Consider the following 9824-nt stretch of genomic DNA (forward strand, 5'->3'; position numbering starts at 1 on the left):
AGCAAAGTTACACCCCAAAAACATAATGAAAATTTCCCCAATAATTTGGGAACTTCAAAGTCAAGGTTCATTTACGATGATAAGGTCAAGGTCTGTTTGTTATTTTTTAAGGTTTATCCTTAAGAAATTATTTATGTTCGACCCCTTTGAAGACAATCCAAATTCAAAAAATAACAAAATAGAAGAAGAAATAGAACAAATCCCCTAAAGAAAGCCCAAACACGGCAAATTGGAAAAATGTTGCAGGTCGGTTTGATTGAGCCCTGTTCATGGACACGGTATAACTGCAAATGCACACTTGCCTTCACGCCCCCTAGCACCCGCTTAACAGAATTAACATTTAACATAAACTGGTTTAAAATTTAGAATTTTGGGAAACATCCGCAAACGTTTTACTATCGGCGCGTTATCATGGAAACCTTCTAATTGACAACACGTATCCATTTCCATTGAAAAACGGCATTATGGTCCCAAAAAAGAATGCCGAGTGGCCCTAAACGAAGATAAAACCCCAATGGGCGGAACAAATAAAATGGGAATTTTTGAAAGGGATCAGAGGTTTATGAAGCCTGAAAAATTACAGCTAAAAATAGCCCAAAAAAAAAAAAAAAAAAAAAAAAAATCAATAATTTGACCTAAAAGTTCTAAGGTCCATTTTACTGAAGTGAATGCAAGTCTGTCTGGAGTTATTGTTAAGGGATATCTTTTTAAGTTATAATGTTCAAGTTTGAAGACAATCCATTTCAAAAATGACAAAGTTACAGCCAAAAAAACAAGCATGAACAAGCAAAATTCGTTGAGTTTATATTCCCCCCGCCGGAGTACTGGTTATTATTAACAACAAAACTGAAGACATAAGGCTTTTTATATATTAATCATGGCATAAACAGTAATATTCTTTGAACCTGGTAAATATTCAGGGAAATAACAGAAGCCATAACTTTGTGTTAAATAGTAATATCTGGAAATGAATGAGATGTATGCAACTACATAACTAATCAAGGGCCATAAATCTGAGTTATAAGATATTGACTGGAAAAAAGGACTATTGCCATCCTCTTAGTTTTCCCTAAATTTCATTGAATTCCACCATAGACAGAGAAGTACAGGAAACGATTTTGCTCTGGGTTTTATACTGCCTAATTATCAAGGGGCATAAAAAAACTAAAATTAAAATTTTCTGACCCGAACCCAAGGGGACAAAAATGCGCCCTTTCCCCTTCGTTAAATTTAAAGGTTTCAAATAAAAATTTTATTTAATTCCAGCCAATAGTTGCCCGAGAAAATGAGGAAACCCAATATTTTTCTTTTTTGGATATGCATAACTAATTTAAGGGGCCCTAAATCTACTAAAGGTCCCGAAAACCCCAACAAGGATACATGGCCATCTTCTCTTGGTATTGAATTCCCCATAAAATTTCTTTAAAAAACCCCATATTGCAAAAGTTAAAAACGCGGGGGAAAAGATTTTTTTTTCTAAGCCCTAAATGCATAACAATCAAGGGGCCATATCCTGAGTTAAAGTGTCTACCGGAAAAAAGCCCTAGAAATGCGATTTCCCCTCTTTATTAAGGGTTCCCCTAAAGTTTCAAAATTTTTTTCCAGCCAGTAGATGCAGAAAAGTAGCGCCGGGGGAAAAAAAAATTTTTTTCTAAATGCATTTTCTGCATAACAATTCAAGGGCCCAAAAACCCCGAGTTTTAAAATGCCCCGGAAACCCAAAGCAACTATTCCGCATCCCTCTTGGGATTGAAGATTTCCCATAAAGGTTTCCCTTGAATTCCAGCAATAGTTGCCCGAGAAGGGAGAGCGGAAAAAATTTTTTCTCCACATGCATAAATGGGAAAAATAATCAAGGGGCCATTAAAATCTGGGTTAAAGTGTCTGGGCCGGGAAAAAGCCGACAATTTTTGCCCCACCCCTCTTTTATTGAATGTTCCCCTAAAGTTTTGTTTGAAATTCCCGGCCATAGTTGCAGAAAAACCACCCCGGAAACTTTTTTCTCCATGTGCATATGCATAAAAAATCCCAAGGGGCCCTTAAATCAGAGTGAAAGTGTCGACCCAAAAAAGCCCGACGATTTTGGGGCATCTTCTCTTGATATTGATGATTCCCCCTAAAGTTTTGTTAATTTCCCGCCAGTAGGCAGAAACTAAATCCGGAAACAAAAATTTGGACGGAAAGATGGGCAAAGCCAAAACTATATTTTCCCCCCCCATTTCCCCTCCGGGGGTAACAAGCAAAAATTTTACCTTTAACCCTTGAATTTAAGGTCAAATTTTTGGATGAGGGTCAAAGGGTTTTTGCAAATCTACTGAAAAACCTTGTCCCAAGGGGGGTTTTTGCCCTTTTTGAACCCAAAAACACCGCGAAATAAAACAAATTATGATTTCCAGGGTACAAGTTTGCGGACGGCAACGGAAACGCCGCCGCGACTTTAGCAATACTCTACTTTTTTCCAAAAAAATAGTTCCGAGCTAAAAATGCGTGTGCCCTAAAACGAGAAAACAATAGCCGGGAACTAATTACAAGAACGATCAGTGATGACCATGTGTCGCCTCATGGTGGCCATTTTCATGTTTGGAAACAAGTTTTGTGACAGGACGGACAGTGCACAACTAGACTTGGTCCGTACTGATCATTCCTGTAAAGTTTGCGATAAAATTGCACCAGTAGTTTTATGAGGAGTAGTACCGGACAAGCTTTGTGTATCTTTGGCAACACACAGAAAAAAACACCTTTTTATCAAAGGGCCATAACTCTACCAAAAATCATTCAACCGGGAAAACCCGGTGCAATATGCGCAAGGACTTGAGCTACAGATCAATCCTGTAAAGTTTCATTGAAATTGCATTAGTGGTATAAGAGAAGTAGTCCGGACAAACTTTAAAAATGAAAATTGTTAAAGGGCCATAACTCTAACAAAAATCATCGAACCGGAAAATGCTGACAATATGCACAACAAGACTTGGTACTGATCATTCCTGTAAAGTTTGGATGAAATTGCACTAGTAGTTTATGAGGAGTAGTCCGGACAAGCTTTTGTTTATCTGGCAACACACAGAAAAAACACCTTTTTTATCAAAGGGCCATTACTCGGCCAAAAATCATTCAACCGGAAAACCCGTGCAATATGCGCAAAGACTTGAGCTACAGATCAATCCTGTAAAGTTTTATTGAAATTGCATTAGTGGTATAAGAGAAGTAGTCCGGACAAACTTTAAAAATAAAAATTATTAAAGGGCCATAACTCTAACAAAAATCATTGAACCGAAAAATGCTGACAATATGCACAAGACTTTCAAATTCAGATTTTGGCCATATTATCACTGGTAATTTTGATATTATTGCAGACAAAAGAATTCGTAATTTATTCTTAAAAGGACCTAAATACAGAATTCCTTCAGAAATTGACTTTAATGCTTGTCGTTGTCAGATTGCTGAAACAATTGAGGATTTTTCAAGTAAATGGTGTCGCCGTGAAAATGCTGATAATAATGGTCTAGCTACTTGAAGCGTAACATTTTCAAAATTATTGATTCACGTATTAATTTTTTTATCGTGGAAATGAACATCTTCTTCCACCTAAACCGAGACTTACTTTCTGAAAAAGGATATTCTAGCTTTTCACTCAAAATTTGTTTTGGTACCAGCGGACAAGGCGGCTAATAATTTCATTATTGTATGACGTATCCATTACATTAACTTTTTACATAAAGGAACTTTAATTAGTACTAATGCGTATTCAAAAACTACTGCTTCTGAAAAAGACATTGTTAACAATCACGTCACTAATATTTCCAGTCTAAAAGTCCGAATCGATGAAAAAAGAACTAAAACTTCCTATTATGTATTGGATTCCTAAATTACATAAAAAACTTACAAAGCCAGATTCATTGCTTAATTCTACATCTAGCACAACAAGTAAACTTTCTATTTTATTGACATCTTGTTTGACTGCGCCATTAAAACACATGTAATTAGATACTGTGATAAAGTGTACGAAAATACAGGCAAACATCTATTTTGGGTCCATTAAGAATACCGGTGAAATTCTGGATAAATTTTTAAATTTAAGAACTATCGGGCTTCAACTGTCAGTACATACTATTTTTCTACCCTTTATACTACACTGCCACATAATTTAAATAATGATAAACTAATTTCCCTTATTCAGAAAACCTTTGCACGGGAAAAAGTTACATTTCTTGCATGTAACTCTCAAAAAGCCTTCTTTACAAAAACTGTATTGTTTAAAAAGTATACTATGTGTTGACCTGTGACGAAGTTTGTAGAGCACTCTCTTTTTCTTTTAGACAATATTTATGTCAGGTTTGGTAATACCCTATTCAAACAAATCATAGGAATTCCTATGGGAACTAATTGTGCACCCCTGGTCGCCGATTTGTTTTTATATTGCTATGAAAGAGATTTTATGTTGAGACTCTCTGAAAATACACAACAAGATGTTATATCAGCATTTAATAACACTTCCATATATCTTGATGACATTTTTAATTTAGATAATTCTTATTTTGATCAAATGGTGTCTATTATTTATCCTACGGAGCTACAACTTAATAAAACGAATTCTTGAATTTCAACTACATCATTTTTGGATCTTCATATCACTCTCAAAAACAATTCGATTCACACGAAAATCTATGATAAAAGAGATGACTTTGACTTTGGTATAGTAAATTATCCTCATTTGGATGGAGACGTACCGCATGCAACATCTTACGGGGTTTATATATCTCGGTTAATTAGATTCGCTAGAGCTTGTAGCAACGTAAAGGATTTTAACGAGCGAAATATTTTCATTACCGGTAAGCTACTAAAACAGGGCTACCGCTATTATAAATTACGTAAATATTTTACAAAATTTTACAATCGTAACTTTGATTTAATTTCAAAATTCAATAGTGATCTAAAAACACTTCTGCGACAAGGGATTAGCCAGCCTGATTTTTACGGGGATGTTGTTTACAAACTTCGTAAGATCTTGGATCATTGTAATTTTTCTGTTGTGTTTACTAAAATTATTAAACGTTTTATTAAAAGGGGTTATGACCCTACTATTTTAAGACATACCGCATGCTTAGTGTTCAACCCATTTACAGTTGGACACTACGCTTTCCTCGTTTGATTACATCTGACGGACCAAGTGGGAGACTCTATGATGGACAGTTCTTAAAGCCCTTTTGGACTAAATTGCCTTAATGTTTGTCTTCTGTCTTGCCTCGTCGGGCCCTTGTAGGTGATTTTCTTGTTGCTCTGTCTTCCTTTAAGACATCGAGTACTTTTGTTATGGTCATTGGGTTTACTTTTATATGTTTCTACATGATCATTTTGGTGTTTTACTTATTTAACCTTTTGTAACCATAACAACTGTTAGAAATTCACTTGGCGGGGATTCATTTTATTTACACTGTCTTGTTTATAGGAACATGGTGGGGCTAAGAGAGAGGTTTGGTGCACCATTAACCGGTTTAAACTCCCCAGCAGTATTTATGCTGCTGACCGTTCCAAGGCGGCGCCCCTCTGTGTTCCTCAGATGTATGTCTATGTTGTTTTATACTGTTATGGTGACACTTTTGTGTTCTTTGTTGTTTCTCGTCTACGGTAAGTATCTTCCCCTTTGCCCCTAGTTTTTATTTATCCTTCCCCGGGTCTCATGTCCCCTTCCCCTATGCCTTTATGGGCCTTATATTCAATCATTTATTTGTTTTCTTTTAGTTCTTTATCAGTTACTAATTATTTATTCTTATGTAGTTGTTTGCCTGCCCTTGCTCTGCCTTGTGCCCTGTCCTGTTTTTGTTTGGGGTCCTCCTGGGCTCCTTGCCACTGACGCTTGTTACTGGGTCGGGTGGGGGCTGCGTTCATTGAACGCCGCCTTTCCTTGTCGATCTTGTTTATCATATTTGGTACTGATCATTCCTGTAAAGTTTGGATGAAATTGCACCAGTAGTTTATGAGGAGTAGTCCGGACAAGCTTTTGTTTATCTGGCAACACACAGAAAAAACACATTTTTATCAAAGGGCCATTACTCGGCCAAAAAGTCATTCAACCGGAAAACCCGTGCAATATGCGCAAGGACTTGAGCTACAGATCAATCCTGTAAAGTTTCATCGAAATTGCATTAGTGATGTAAGAGGAGTAGTCCGGACAAACTTTAAAAATAAACATCATTAAAGGGCCATAACTCTTGACAAAATTCAATGAACCATTAAAAGCCAATGACATGCCCAACTAGACTTGGTACTGATCATTCCTGTAAAGTTTGGATGAAATTGCACCAGTAGTTTATGAGGAGTAGTCCGGACAAGTTTAGAGACGGACAGACGACGGAGAAGTGATCTCTATATGTCGCCACTACTCCGTAGAGGCGACACAAAAATGGATTTTTGAAAGGGGATCTGAGGTTATGAAGCCTGCATATCACAGATACAACGTCAAAAGACAAATTTAAAAAGCAGGCCTCATATCTTAAGCGTGATTCAACAGTATTCAAGTGAGGAATACTGGAACCACCCAACAAGAAAGATGCCGAATAGATAGAACTAAAATACCACAAGCACAACAATAATGCCGCGCTTATCCTAATCACCCTTAGGATATGTGGCCTGCTTTTTAAATTTGTCTTTTGACGTCATATCTGTGATATGCTTGCTTCATAACCTCTGATCCCCTTTCAAAATTCCATTTTATTTAGTTCCGCCCATTGTTTTCTCGTTTAGTGGGGCACACGTTTTTTTATTACTTGGGGACTATACGCCGCTTTTCATGGAATGGCACGGAAGTGTCACATTGAAGGTTCCATGATAACCGCCGTATGAACACATCTGCGGATGGTTCTAAATTCAAAATTTTACTATTTCATGTTTAAATGTTGAATTCTGCTTAAGCCGGCGCAAGGGGGCGTGGACGGTAGTATGCACTTGACAGTACCATCCATGAACAGGCTCAATCAAACCGAGCCTGCAACATTTTCAATTTAGCCGTGTTGGGCATTCTTTAAGGATTCTCGTTTCTCTCTATTTTGTCCTAGAAATAATTGGGACAAATATCCCAACCAAAACGCGAAAAATACCTTTGCAGATGTTTCTAAATTCAAAATTTTACCATTTTCGTGTTAGATGTTGAATTCTGCTGAATATGGTGCCAGGGGGCGTGGACGGTAACTTGCACTTTCCATTACCGTCCATGAACAGTTTCAATCAAATATGATAAACAAGATCAACAAGGAAAGGCGGCGTTCAATGAACGCAACCCCCATAAGACCCAGCAACAAGAACCAATGGCAAGGAGCCCAGGCGGACCAAGCCTGCAGCATTTTCAATTTTGTCTTGTTGGGCTTTCTCTAGGGACTTTGTTTCCGGAATTTCTCTAGGGATTCTACTTGGTTAACGAGTGTTAAATCATCGATACTTAATTATCTTCCATCAATTAAGCAGGAAAGACAAGAATAAAGATCAACAAGGCAAAGGCAACGCTCACAGGACGTAGCCCCCAACACACCAAAGTAGGGCACCCAGAATACACCAAACGAAAAACCTGGATTGGACATAAGGGCGGTGAAAGGAGAGGGACATGTAACGTGTGAAAAAATAGATAAATACAGAATCCCTAAAGAAAGCCCAACACGGCAAAATTGAAAATGTTGCAGGCTCGGTTTGAATGACCATGTTCATGGACGGTACTGTAAAGTGCAAGTTACTGTCCACGCCCACTAGCACCTTGTTGTTTATCTTCAGAGAGACTCAACATAAAGTCTCTTTCATAGCAGTACAAAAACAAATCGGCGACCAGGGGTGCACAATTAGTACCCATAGGAATTCCTATGATCTGTTTAAATAGGGTATTACCAAACCTGACATAAATGTTGTCTAAAAGAAAAGAGAGTGCTCTACAAACTTCGTCACAGGTCCACATAGTATAATGTTTAATAATACCGTTAGTAAAACAAGAGGTCCATGATGGCCCTGAGGTCGCTCACCTGTATATAGCCCCCCCCGGGCCAATTTTTACCCAAGGGCTTTTATTTGAACAGACTTGGTAGACACCCATAAGAAGATGTTTCATGCTAAACATCTAAGTTCTAGCTCACTGGGTTTTTTAAAAGAAGATTTTTTAAGTTTTTACTATACACATATAGTTAAAACAATGACACCCCTGGGGCAGGGCCAGTTTTGACCCCCGGGCTTTTATTTGAGCAAACTTTGTAGATATTTACTTAAAAATGTTTCAAGTATAATATCTAAACTCAAGCTATTTGGGTTTTTTCAAAGAAGATTTTTAAGTTTTTGCTATACACATATAAGGAAAATCAATGACCCCCGGGGCGGGCCAGTTTTGACCCCAGGGCTTTTATTTGAACATACTTGGTAGACACCCATTAGAACATGTTTCATGCTAAATATCTTAGCTCTAGCTCTTTGAGTTCTTTAAAAGAAGATTTTTTAAGTTTTTACTACATGCATATAGGGAAAATCAATGACCCCCTGGGGCGGGGCCAATTTTGACCCCAGGGCTTTTATTTGAACAAACGTGGTAGACACTCATTAGAAGATGTTTCATGCTAAATATCTTAGCTCTAGCTCTTTGGGTTCTTTAAAAGAAGATTTTTTAAGTTTTTACTATATGCATATAGAGAAAATCTATGACCCCCTGGGACAGGGCCAATTTTGACCCCAGGGCTTTTATTTGAACAAACTTGGTAGGCATTCACTAGAAGATGTTTCATGTCAAATATCTAAGCTCTAGCTCTTACGGTTCTTTAAAAGATTTTTTAAGTTTTTACTATATGCATATAGGGAAAATCAATGACCCCCCGGGGCGGGGCCAATTTTGACCCCAGGGCTTTTATTTGAACAAACTTGGTAGACACTCACTAGAAGATATTTCATGTCAAATATCTTAGCTCTAGCTCTTTGGGTTCTTTAAAAGAAGATTTTTTAAGTTTTTACTATATGCATATAGGGAAAATCAATGACCCCCTGGGGCAGGGCCAATTTTGACCTCAGGGCTTTTATTTGAACAAACTTGGTAGACACTCATTAGAAGATGTTTCATGCTAAATATCTTAGCTCTAGCTCTTTGGGTTCTTTAAAAGAAGATTTTTTAAGTTTTTACTATATGCATATAGGGAAAATCAATGACCCCCAGGGGCGGGGCCAATTTTGACCCCAGGGCTTTTATTTGAACAAACTTGGTAGACATTCACTAGAAGATGTTTCATGCCAAATATCTAAGCTCTAGCTTTTACAGTTCTTTAAAAGAAGATTTTTTAAGCTTTTACTATATGCATATAGGGAAAATCAATGACCCCCCGGGCCGGGGCCAATTTTGACCCCAGGGCTTTTATTTGAACAAACTTGGTAGACACTTATTAGAAGATGTTTCATGCCAAATATCTAAGCTCTAGCTCTTACGGTTCTTTAAAAGAAGATATTTAAAGATTTTTCTTTCGGTTGCCATGGCAACCAGAGTTCTGCATGAAATGGAATTCTTTGAACAATCTTGATAGAGCTTCATACAAAGAGTATTCCTGCCAAGTTTCATTAACATTGGCCTTGCGGTATCATAGAAGATGTCCTTAGAATATTTAAAATGTGGACGGACGACAGACGACGGACGCCATTTGGTTGGCCATCCTAAAAGCTCACCTGCACTTTGTGCAAGGTGAGCTAAAAAGCTTTGTTAGAATTACATGCTAGAAAGGTAACTTTTTCCCTTGCAAAAGTTTTCTGAATTAGGGAAATTAGTTTATCATTGATTAATTTATGTGGCAAAGTTGTATAAAGTGTAGAAAAATCGTATG

Source organism: Ruditapes philippinarum, unplaced genomic scaffold (assembly GCF_026571515.1).
Source record: "Ruditapes philippinarum isolate M1 unplaced genomic scaffold, ASM2657151v2 ctg857_1_1_1_1, whole genome shotgun sequence".
Taxonomy (NCBI): domain Eukaryota; kingdom Metazoa; phylum Mollusca; class Bivalvia; order Venerida; family Veneridae; genus Ruditapes; species Ruditapes philippinarum.